At 46.7% G+C, this 8910-nt stretch overlaps 1 long non-coding RNA gene across 1 annotated transcript; it reads left to right on the top strand.

The window, feature by feature from the left end:
• Positions 1-2930: 2930 nt before the first annotated feature.
• LOC148001218 (uncharacterized) lies at positions 2931-7641 on the top strand. The gene is made up of 2 exons (XR_015636873.1): positions 2931-5011; positions 6250-7641. It is a non-coding gene; the product is annotated as an uncharacterized LOC148001218 (long non-coding RNA).
• Positions 7642-8910: the final 1269 nt, after the last annotated feature.

The raw sequence follows: 8910 nt of genomic DNA, 5'->3' as shown, positions 1-8910 counted from the left end.
TCTTGCATTCCCAGCACACTGACCCTCAAAAGCCGTGACATGCTTCCCATGAAAGGAAACCTACAACAGGTGGTGTTTCCATAAAATAAATAATCTTTTGTAAGTTTGGATTTCTGGGTCAATAGTTTTCTGAGGGTACGGCCTACCTGAATTCACAAATAACAAAAGCTCAACCAAAAATGTCAAGGTCCTCTTAGTTTCCACTTAGGAACTTGGAATATTTCTGTGCACAAAACAAGCTTAAGGCCGGGTCTCCTAGGCTTCATGGCTGCTTTCTGTTGTTGTGTTGGAAATCAAAAGCCCAAGCCCTTGCATACGCTGAGCAAATTCTCCCAAGCTACATCTCCAGCCCTCTATTTAGTTTTTAGTTGTATATTTTAAGGATTTATTAATTTCTCTCTTATGTGTACAAGTAAGTCCCAGGGTCAGTGGTTTGCCAGAAAAGGACATTAGATCTCCTAGAACTGGAATTACAGAAGGTTGTGTAATTCTCGTGTGGTGGCTGGGCACCAAATCTGGGCCTTGTGAAACAGCAGTCAGCGCTCTGACCTCTGAGTCATCTTTCCAAGTCCTGAGTATAGAGACAGAGTGGCCCACTAAGTTGCCCAGGGTGGCCTTGAACTCTCTGTAACCCATGAAGGCTTTTTGAATTTCTAATCCTTCTGGTTCAGCTTCCCAAGTAACGGGGTGCAGGCCCACTAGATTTGTATTTTATATTTATATTTCATGTGTAGTTGGGGAAGGAATATCTTTCAGATAGAGCTTTCTTTTTCCCTCCCGTCACCCTCCCTCCTTTCCCCCTCCCTCCCACCCCGTCCTTTCCCATCTTCCTTTTTCCTTTCTCTTTCCATTTATTTATTTTATGGATATGAGTACACTGTCGCCTTCTTCAGACACACCAGAAGAGGGCATCGGGTCAACGTGGTGCTGGGAATTGAACTCATAGCCACTGAGCCATCTCTCCAGCACCTTCTCTTCCCTTTTTCATTTCCCCTCCTACAGCTAATGTGGGGCCGAATTCTGCGATCTGATCCACTCTTCCCAGAGGTTCTCCAGGTGACTTTGCTTTCACTTTATCTCTTCTCTGATGAGAAAGAAATGGTTAAGACGCACTATAAATACATGGCCTGAAAGTTGTTACTGAAACCTGCCAAGGGCCAGGAGCATTGGTTTATTGAGAGCTGGAGGACGTGTGAGCTTGGGACCACAGAAAACCGCAGACTGGATGTTACAGCAGGAGGTTTGTGTTATCTTTGGATCAGCCACGACATGTTTGTCAGGAAGGTTTTAATGACGTCGCTGGGCTCTGTAAGCTCAGTCAAGTTTCAACAGAGAGTGAGAGACTTGGGCAGGCAAATCATCATAGCACAGGAAGGCCATGGACATTATTTTGGAGCAAGTCACTACATAATATTGTGACTTACTGGATCCATCAATGCCCATTCCCTTTAGAAGGAAATGCAGAAAAATTTAAGACAAGGCAACACAAAAGCAAAGTGCTATGTTATTTATACTCATCTAGACGTCAAAATGGCATGTCTTAGGCATCAATCAACTTCATAACTATATCTCCACCAGAGTGTATTACATCACAACTGTCTCTCCACCAGAGTGAATTACGTCATAACTGTATCTCCACTGGCATGTGTTACGTCATAACTGTCTCTACACCAGAGTGTATTACATCATAACTGTCTCTCCACCAGAGTGTATTACATCATAACTGTGTCTCCATCAGAGTGTATTGCATCATAACTGTATCTCCACCACAGTGTATTACGTCATAACTGTATCTTCATCAGAGTGTATTATGTCATAACTGTCTCTCCATCAGAGTGTATTACATCATAACTGTATCTCCACCACAGTGTATTACATAACTGTGTCTCCATCAGAGTATATTAGATCATAACTGTCTCTCCACCAGTGTATTACGTCATAACTGTATCTCTACCACAGTGCATTATGTCATAACTGTATCTCCACCACAGTGCATTACGTCATAACTGTATCTCCACCAGAGTGCATTACATAAGATGGTTTCCCACAAAGGCACTCTTGCTCCAAGTTTCTCTCCTTCTTTTGGAAGCATAAAAGCTCTCAGGGGAAGGGGACAGTAGTGTATGACCCTCTCTTTTGCTTGGGTGAAAAAACAAAATAGTACTTCCTAAATTTATTTACTGCAATGCTTAATTTTCATTATCAGTTTGAGGGGACTGAGGGATGCTTAGAAAAATGTGTAGTGAGAAGCTGGGCATGTGGTCATTTTCTATATCAATAGCACGAGAAACCTTTAGAATCGATTTATAGGAAAATTTAAACCATTTGGAGAAGTAGGCTGGAAGCAAAGCAACAGGGCTCCTTAAGGGGAGCCAACAGGTGGCTGTGGCTGGCATCCAGAAAACTCCAGGAGGCCAGCAGGGGTGTGGCTAGAACAGGCTAGGCCAACAAGCAGAGACGCTCTAGCAGTGGGTGAAGGCCATGGCTGTCAGGCTGTGGCAAAGGATTTAGTCTTTGTCCATTAGATTTTGTCCACTCCTGAGACTTTGTGAGAGGCTGAGCTAAAAGACAGCTGACTGCTATATCTGGCAGAGGAAATATGAAGCTCTGAACTTCATATGATGTAATATACCCCAGTGGAGATACAGTTATGATGTAATACACTCTGGTGGCATTATAGTTATGATGTAATACACTCCAGTGGAGATACAGATATGACATAATACATTCTAGTGAAGAGACAGTTATGATGTAATATATTCTGGTAGAGATATAGTTATGATGTAAACAATCTAGTGGAGATATAGTTATGATGTAATATACTGGTGGAGAGACAGTTATGATGTAATACAGTCTAGTGAAGTTATAGTTATCACGTAAGGGTTACAGGCCCTTAACCAGCTTCTCAGTGACAACTGGGGACTCAAAAGAGCAGAGCAGAAAGACTTGGAAAGGTTTGCTGCTTGGCCAGAAAGGGAATGTGTATAAGCCTTTATCCAGGTGGGTGTCAAAAAGCCAAGTGCTTTCATTAGCACAATGTGGTAGATGGATGTCCTGAAGGCGGTGGGTGTGGGATAAGGCCACGGCCATCAAAAGCTCATGGATGAGGAGTGCCAACGTGCTTCAAATCCTTCCCAGAGCAGAGATTCAAAGAGAGTATCCCAAGGCGGTGCTCAATGAGGCATTCAGAAGTCCGAACTAGCAGTAAACCTTAGTGTCACCTATGAGATGTTGGGTTTGAAGGCTTGCAGAATGCAAAGGAAAACCTGGGAGGTCAGGCAGTGGTCCACAGGCTTGCAATCCCTATAGGCAATCCCTGACAGGGCAATATATGGAACTAGAAGTGTGAGCCAAGCCAATGGAGACCCCAGGTACTCATTAAGGCTGGGAACGTGGAATGCTTGCTGAGAGGGCAATGAGCAGCATGCAAAGCAGCCTGAGTGTGAGCATGCAGATCGCAACCACGGCTCACAGCGCCAGGACTGCCCGCGCCTGGGAACCCCAACCCTACCCCAGTGTGTCCCAGATGTGGAGCCATGGAGTTTAGTGTTGCTCTGCTGGGTTTCGGCATCGCTTTGACCTCACCCTTCCTTGTTTTTCTCTTCTTTCTGTTTGGAGTCCCTGGTCTACCATTGTACCTTGGAAGTGATGTCTTACAGGGGCTCACAGCAGCTAAGAGTTTTCTAAGACAGGAAGCTTTGGACTGACCTGGACTTTCACGCAATGTCAGAGTCGTTAGGAAGTCTCTTAATTAACTGGTGCTTACCAAGGAGGAACTGTATGTATTTCTACTGTAAGACAGAAAACTTTGGGAGCCGGATATAGGATGCTATAGCCTGGGTCTGAATCTTCGGTAACCAGCTGGCTGGGACCCTTTTGCGGTACCCAGACAGAAATCATGAGACGGTGAAAGGAGCTCTTAATACTGGCGGTACCAGACCCTCCAGGGACCAATGCCCAGACCCCGGACTGGCGCACTCAGAGGCTCACAGCTCCAATCTCAGAGGTAGGGCCTTCTGCTTTGGGTTTTAAAAGCTGTCGATCTTTGGTTCTAGAGACTTGGGGTGGAGCTTACTGCTGTCTGGATTGTAGCCATCAGTAGCTCAGCGCTTAGCGGCTATAGCAGCCCTCAGGTCCCAGCGGCAGGCAACGCCTGCTGGTGTTAATAGTTCCTGAACATCCTTAGATGTTGGGGCCTCGGCTTCCACAGGCTCAGGGTATCGGGGTCCTCAGTCCTTGAAGCATGCAGCTCCCTTGAATTCTGCTAGTGTCTGAGGCCCGTAGTCTCTTGTCTTCGGCTCTTCATAACCCCAGCCATGGCACCATCTCTGCTCCAAGTCCCGACCATTCTCTGGAACTTTTCAGCTGTTCTTTCACTGCGCTGTGGGGCGTCCACAGTCTCTATGTATCATGGCCTCGGCTCACTCCACTAACAACAAAGATAAACCAAACCGTCGCCGAGAAAAGCCACTTGAGAAAAGCGGTTTATCAAGCTCGCTACTGCAGCCCCAGGGGACAGTGCGGGAGAGTGTCTCTGGGCTGCCTCAAGAAGTGACAAGAATTGACTGCTTTTATAATCTGGGGGTGGCGTGGGCGAGGGCAGGGGCAAAGCACTAGTGTTTGTCCCAATCATGGCTGCAGACCTCCATGGAAAAGAGAGGGCATGATGACTGCACAACGTGCAGCAAAGTCTTCCCTGTACATAAAAGACAGTCCGCGCGTAGGAAGAGCTGCTTCTCTAACCCTGGTGAAAAAGAGCTTCAAAGTTCACCGAGGCTTGTGATGGAGAAATTTGTCCAGAACAAGCTGTGGAGAAGGCGTTGGATAGCTGTGGTTGTAGGGAAACTTCCTCAGGGAATCAGTGGAGCAGAATGTTCCAAGCAATCGGGCTCCCACTTGCCCGGGAGAGACTGCTTGGCTAAAAGTCTTTCTGGTCGAGGTACAAGGGAAGAGCAACTGCCAACCAGGGAGTCAGATCAGATTGCTCTGGTGTCCGAGGGTTTACTTAAAGGTAAGATGAACAGTAACAGGGTGGCTTCCATAGTAACAGTGCTTTAACTGTATTTAGCAGTGCCCCATTCTTAACCAAACTCAGCCGTGCCTCACAGGCATGTGGGTTAAAACCTCGGTGCACTCTGTGGTGCTAAGAGAGAAGGATGGAATCCTTAGGGAGCGGGGCCCATGGGAGGTCTTCTGCTCAGTGTGGACATGTTCCTGAGGGGACAGCAGGGTCCAGCACTTTTGTACTCTCTTTAATCCCAACTACATGACCCCTTTTTTAAATTTTATTTATTCTTGCCACGATGTGTGAGGTCCAGAGCCTCAGGACTAACCAATCATGGGTTGTGACAAAGAAAACCGTGAGCCCTAATAAATAATTTCTTTCTATAGGTTGATTATCTTGGATATTGCTTTGATGACAATTCTTATTTTTCCCCATAGTTTGTGATCTGAAAAGAAACCAAGCAGTTGTTCACTCCACTTTACTCATAAATGAAGAAAGGTTTTGTGTGTTTCTCCATAAGCTATTTGTACCCAGTAATTTAAGCATGTCCACCTCTGTGGGTTATGTAGATGAGGGCCAGAGTCAGGGGCAGTACTACAAACAAAACCACAGCAAAGTGGTCCGTTACAGGACTAGAGAGGTGGCACAGCGGTTAAGAGCCCCTGTTGCTCGTGTAGAGGACCCAGGTTTGACTCCTGGCACTGGGTGGTGGTTCACACCATCTATAACTCTGGTTCCAGGGGATCCAATGCCCTCTTCTGACCTCCAAAAGCACCAGGCTTACACAGGGTGCACACACATGCCTTCGGCAAGCAAAGCACACACATAAAATAAATCTAGAAAAAAATCGAGTGCCTTTTCGTTTTCAGTATTTAAGGCTGACCCGATCCCCTGATTTTACACATAGAAGCAAAAATCAAGGTCTTCGGTTTTTAAAATGTATCTCGAAACCAGAGACCAAACCGTCCATGTTGACTGTTTCCCCCTCTGCCCCTGCATGGTTGGTCATAATGGAAAGGTGTGCCCAGTCTAAGACCCTGACTTTCAGGATTGTGGTCCCACATGTTACAAGTTGCTCAGTGTCAGGAGCTGCAGAGAACTATGCCAAGAGATGCACGCACTCGCTCGCTGCCTTTGGAAGAAGCACTTTCCGATGCTGGATGGCTAAGTGCCCTTTAGGTCTGAACAGGAAGCGAAGGGAGCTCCATCAAATCTGATGGAACTGTTCTTACATTTGTGTGCAGCAATTGCAGGGCCAAGAAGGAGCCGACGCCAGGCCTTTCTGTTCCTTCACCTCAACTGTAAGACCTTCTACACAGCTGCCCAGACCAGGGACTCGAATCTAACATTTGGTATTAAAAATGTGACCATGCCTCTTTCGACTGGGGCCCTGCCGATTTATGGACAGCACAGGCCTGTTGGCAGAGAACCAAATCCTGGCACTTCTGTCAACAACCACATTTTCATGTTGCCTCATACAGCTCAACGCCTTCCTAAGAACCTGGAGACTCTGTGGGACTGTCACCATCAAAATGTGGCTGGCTCCCCTTCCACTCATGTGGTCAGAGACACTACGGAGGGTGGGGCGTGGGGAGATCTAAGAAGGCAGAGCCATCCGCTGTGTTGCTGCCTGGCTTGCTACGTCCACAGGTACCTGGGACCAGGGCTTCCTTCCTGTGTTTCTGTTATGGCAAATTTAGAAGTCAGGAATATTCCCAGGGGTGGAGTTGGATGGGGTTACGGGCACAGATCTTCAGATAATGTGGGCAAAAAACGGTCCAGTTCATTTATAGCGTTCCCATGACGCAGAGGAAAGGGAAGGAGAGGGGTCCGACTGACTCCTGAAAATGTGGGAACCTAAAAAAGATCACAGAGTGAGATGTGTGCTTCCTTCCTCGTTTTTCAGCCAATGAGGAAACAATTGTACTTCAGTGTCCCCGGACAGGACTGAAATAAAGAAACCACTCATAAGTAATCCCCAAGCTACCTTACCATGAAATTCAACCTCTCCCTCACAGATCCTATGTCCTTGCTCCCATCGGAACCCAGGGATAGGTTTGCTCTCTGAGAATAGTATGAGGAGGGGAGGAGCCAGAGTTTCAAAGAAAAAGACAGTTTTAGGGTTTTAGGGTGAAGTATTCCCCCAAATACTCATGTGGTAAAGGTTTGGTGACCAGTCAGTGGGTTTGGAGGAAGTGAAGAGACCACAGGGTTCAAGCTCCTGAGTAGATTCAGAAATTGGTGGATTATGGAAATAAGGAGGTGGGGCCCGGTTGGGTTATGGAAATGAGGAGGTGGGGCCCGGTTGGAGTATGGAAATGAGAGGGTGGGGCCCAGTTGGGTTATGGAAATGAGAGGTGGGACCTGTTGGGTTATGGAAATGAAGAGGCGGGTCCAGGTTGGGTTATGGAAATGAAGAGGCGGGTCCAGGTTGGGTTATGGAAATGAGGAGGCGTGTCCAGGTTGGGTTATGGAAATGAGGAAGCGGGTTCTGGCTAGAGGATGTAGTTCCCTGAGGAAATGCCTTTGATTCCTGAATCCTATCAAAGCCTCTTCCTGCCTCATTTCTACCACTTGCCGGTGTTCAGCTTTTGGAAAATTGTGAGTCAAAATAAAAACTGCTGCTTTAAGCCGTTTACTTGGATATTTTGTTACTGAGGAGAAAGGAGCAATATGCACAGCTGTTCTTCCATGCTGAGTCCTCTTCAGAGAGAAGCTTCCAGAGTGACCGTTTACGACTAGTGAACAACAAAAGTAGGCCTGGAGGCTTCTGGTCCGTGACCCCCTTGCTCTACACGCCATTGTCCAGCTTGTATCTGAGCCACGCCACTCACGTCTCCTGGGCTCAAGGCGGCATCTGGCACTGTGACAGAGCATCCTGTGAGAGATGCTGTGCTTTATCCCGTCGTTTTTTCCTGGTGGTTGAAGAAGTGCTTCAGCACATTTGGGGGATGAATGAAATACAGATATTTCACCAAGTGTACTCCACACCTTCAGCCTCTCTCTGTCTCCTCCCAAGTAGATTCAACTATTTTTCTCTCAGTTTTGATCATTTGGGTTCCAGAAAGGTGTGGGTGCTACCTTAAAAGTCAGATATAGCCTCATACCTAATCCTGATGATGATGGTGTTAGGGCTGAATGGACCTTAGACAGCTCCCGGCTTAATTCCCTTTTGCAGATAAGGAAATTAGATCCTGAAAGGTGGGTTTTTCTTGAGACCCCATAGCTAGCACCGGGTGGTAGGATGCGGCAAATGTATGAAGTATATTTGCATTAGCTCCACCATCCCAGGCTGGCTCCATGTGGTCACCATGACATCAGGGATAAGGGGAGGACAGAACATACTCTACTCAAGCTTCTTCCCCCTGGAAGGAAACAGGCCATCCGTCATGTTCTTCTTGGTGACAAGCAGGATCAGGTTCCCATGTATGAGCTAATTAGTAAGTGCTAATTAATAACTAATTGGCAAGTGCTGGTGTTGGTAGGTAAGAAATGAGGAATAGCACCATGGGGGTCCCCATTCCATGGAAGTGAGCTGCCTTTCCTCCTGGTTGTGCCACAGGACAGACAAAATAGGCAATGCCTGGCCTGGAAGCCATCAGTAATCTAGAGTTTGTCAAATGTGAATGATCACCAAGCGTCCAGAGCTCGAGAGAACATTCCCTAAATAACATGCAATTATCTAGACAAGAACGCCAATGAATTATAACCATTTATTGTAAATCGTTTATCGTTAGCACATTTCTAAAGGCCAAATAACACTGTTAAGCACCTGCTAGCTGAAGAACTTCACCATAACTCCCAGTTGGTGTATCGTGTCCTTTTCTAACATTTACATTTTAAGTCCTCTTATCTCTCCTGAACCCACTAGGCTCCAACATGACAGAGACTTCCTCTCCCTCTCA

The sequence above is a fragment of the Rattus norvegicus genome, chromosome 14 (assembly GCF_021556685.1).
Source record: "Rattus norvegicus strain SHRSP/BbbUtx chromosome 14, alternate assembly SHRSP_T2T, whole genome shotgun sequence".
Lineage (NCBI taxonomy): Eukaryota > Metazoa > Chordata > Mammalia > Rodentia > Muridae > Rattus > Rattus norvegicus.
This window is presented reverse-complemented; position numbering and strand designations above follow the sequence as displayed.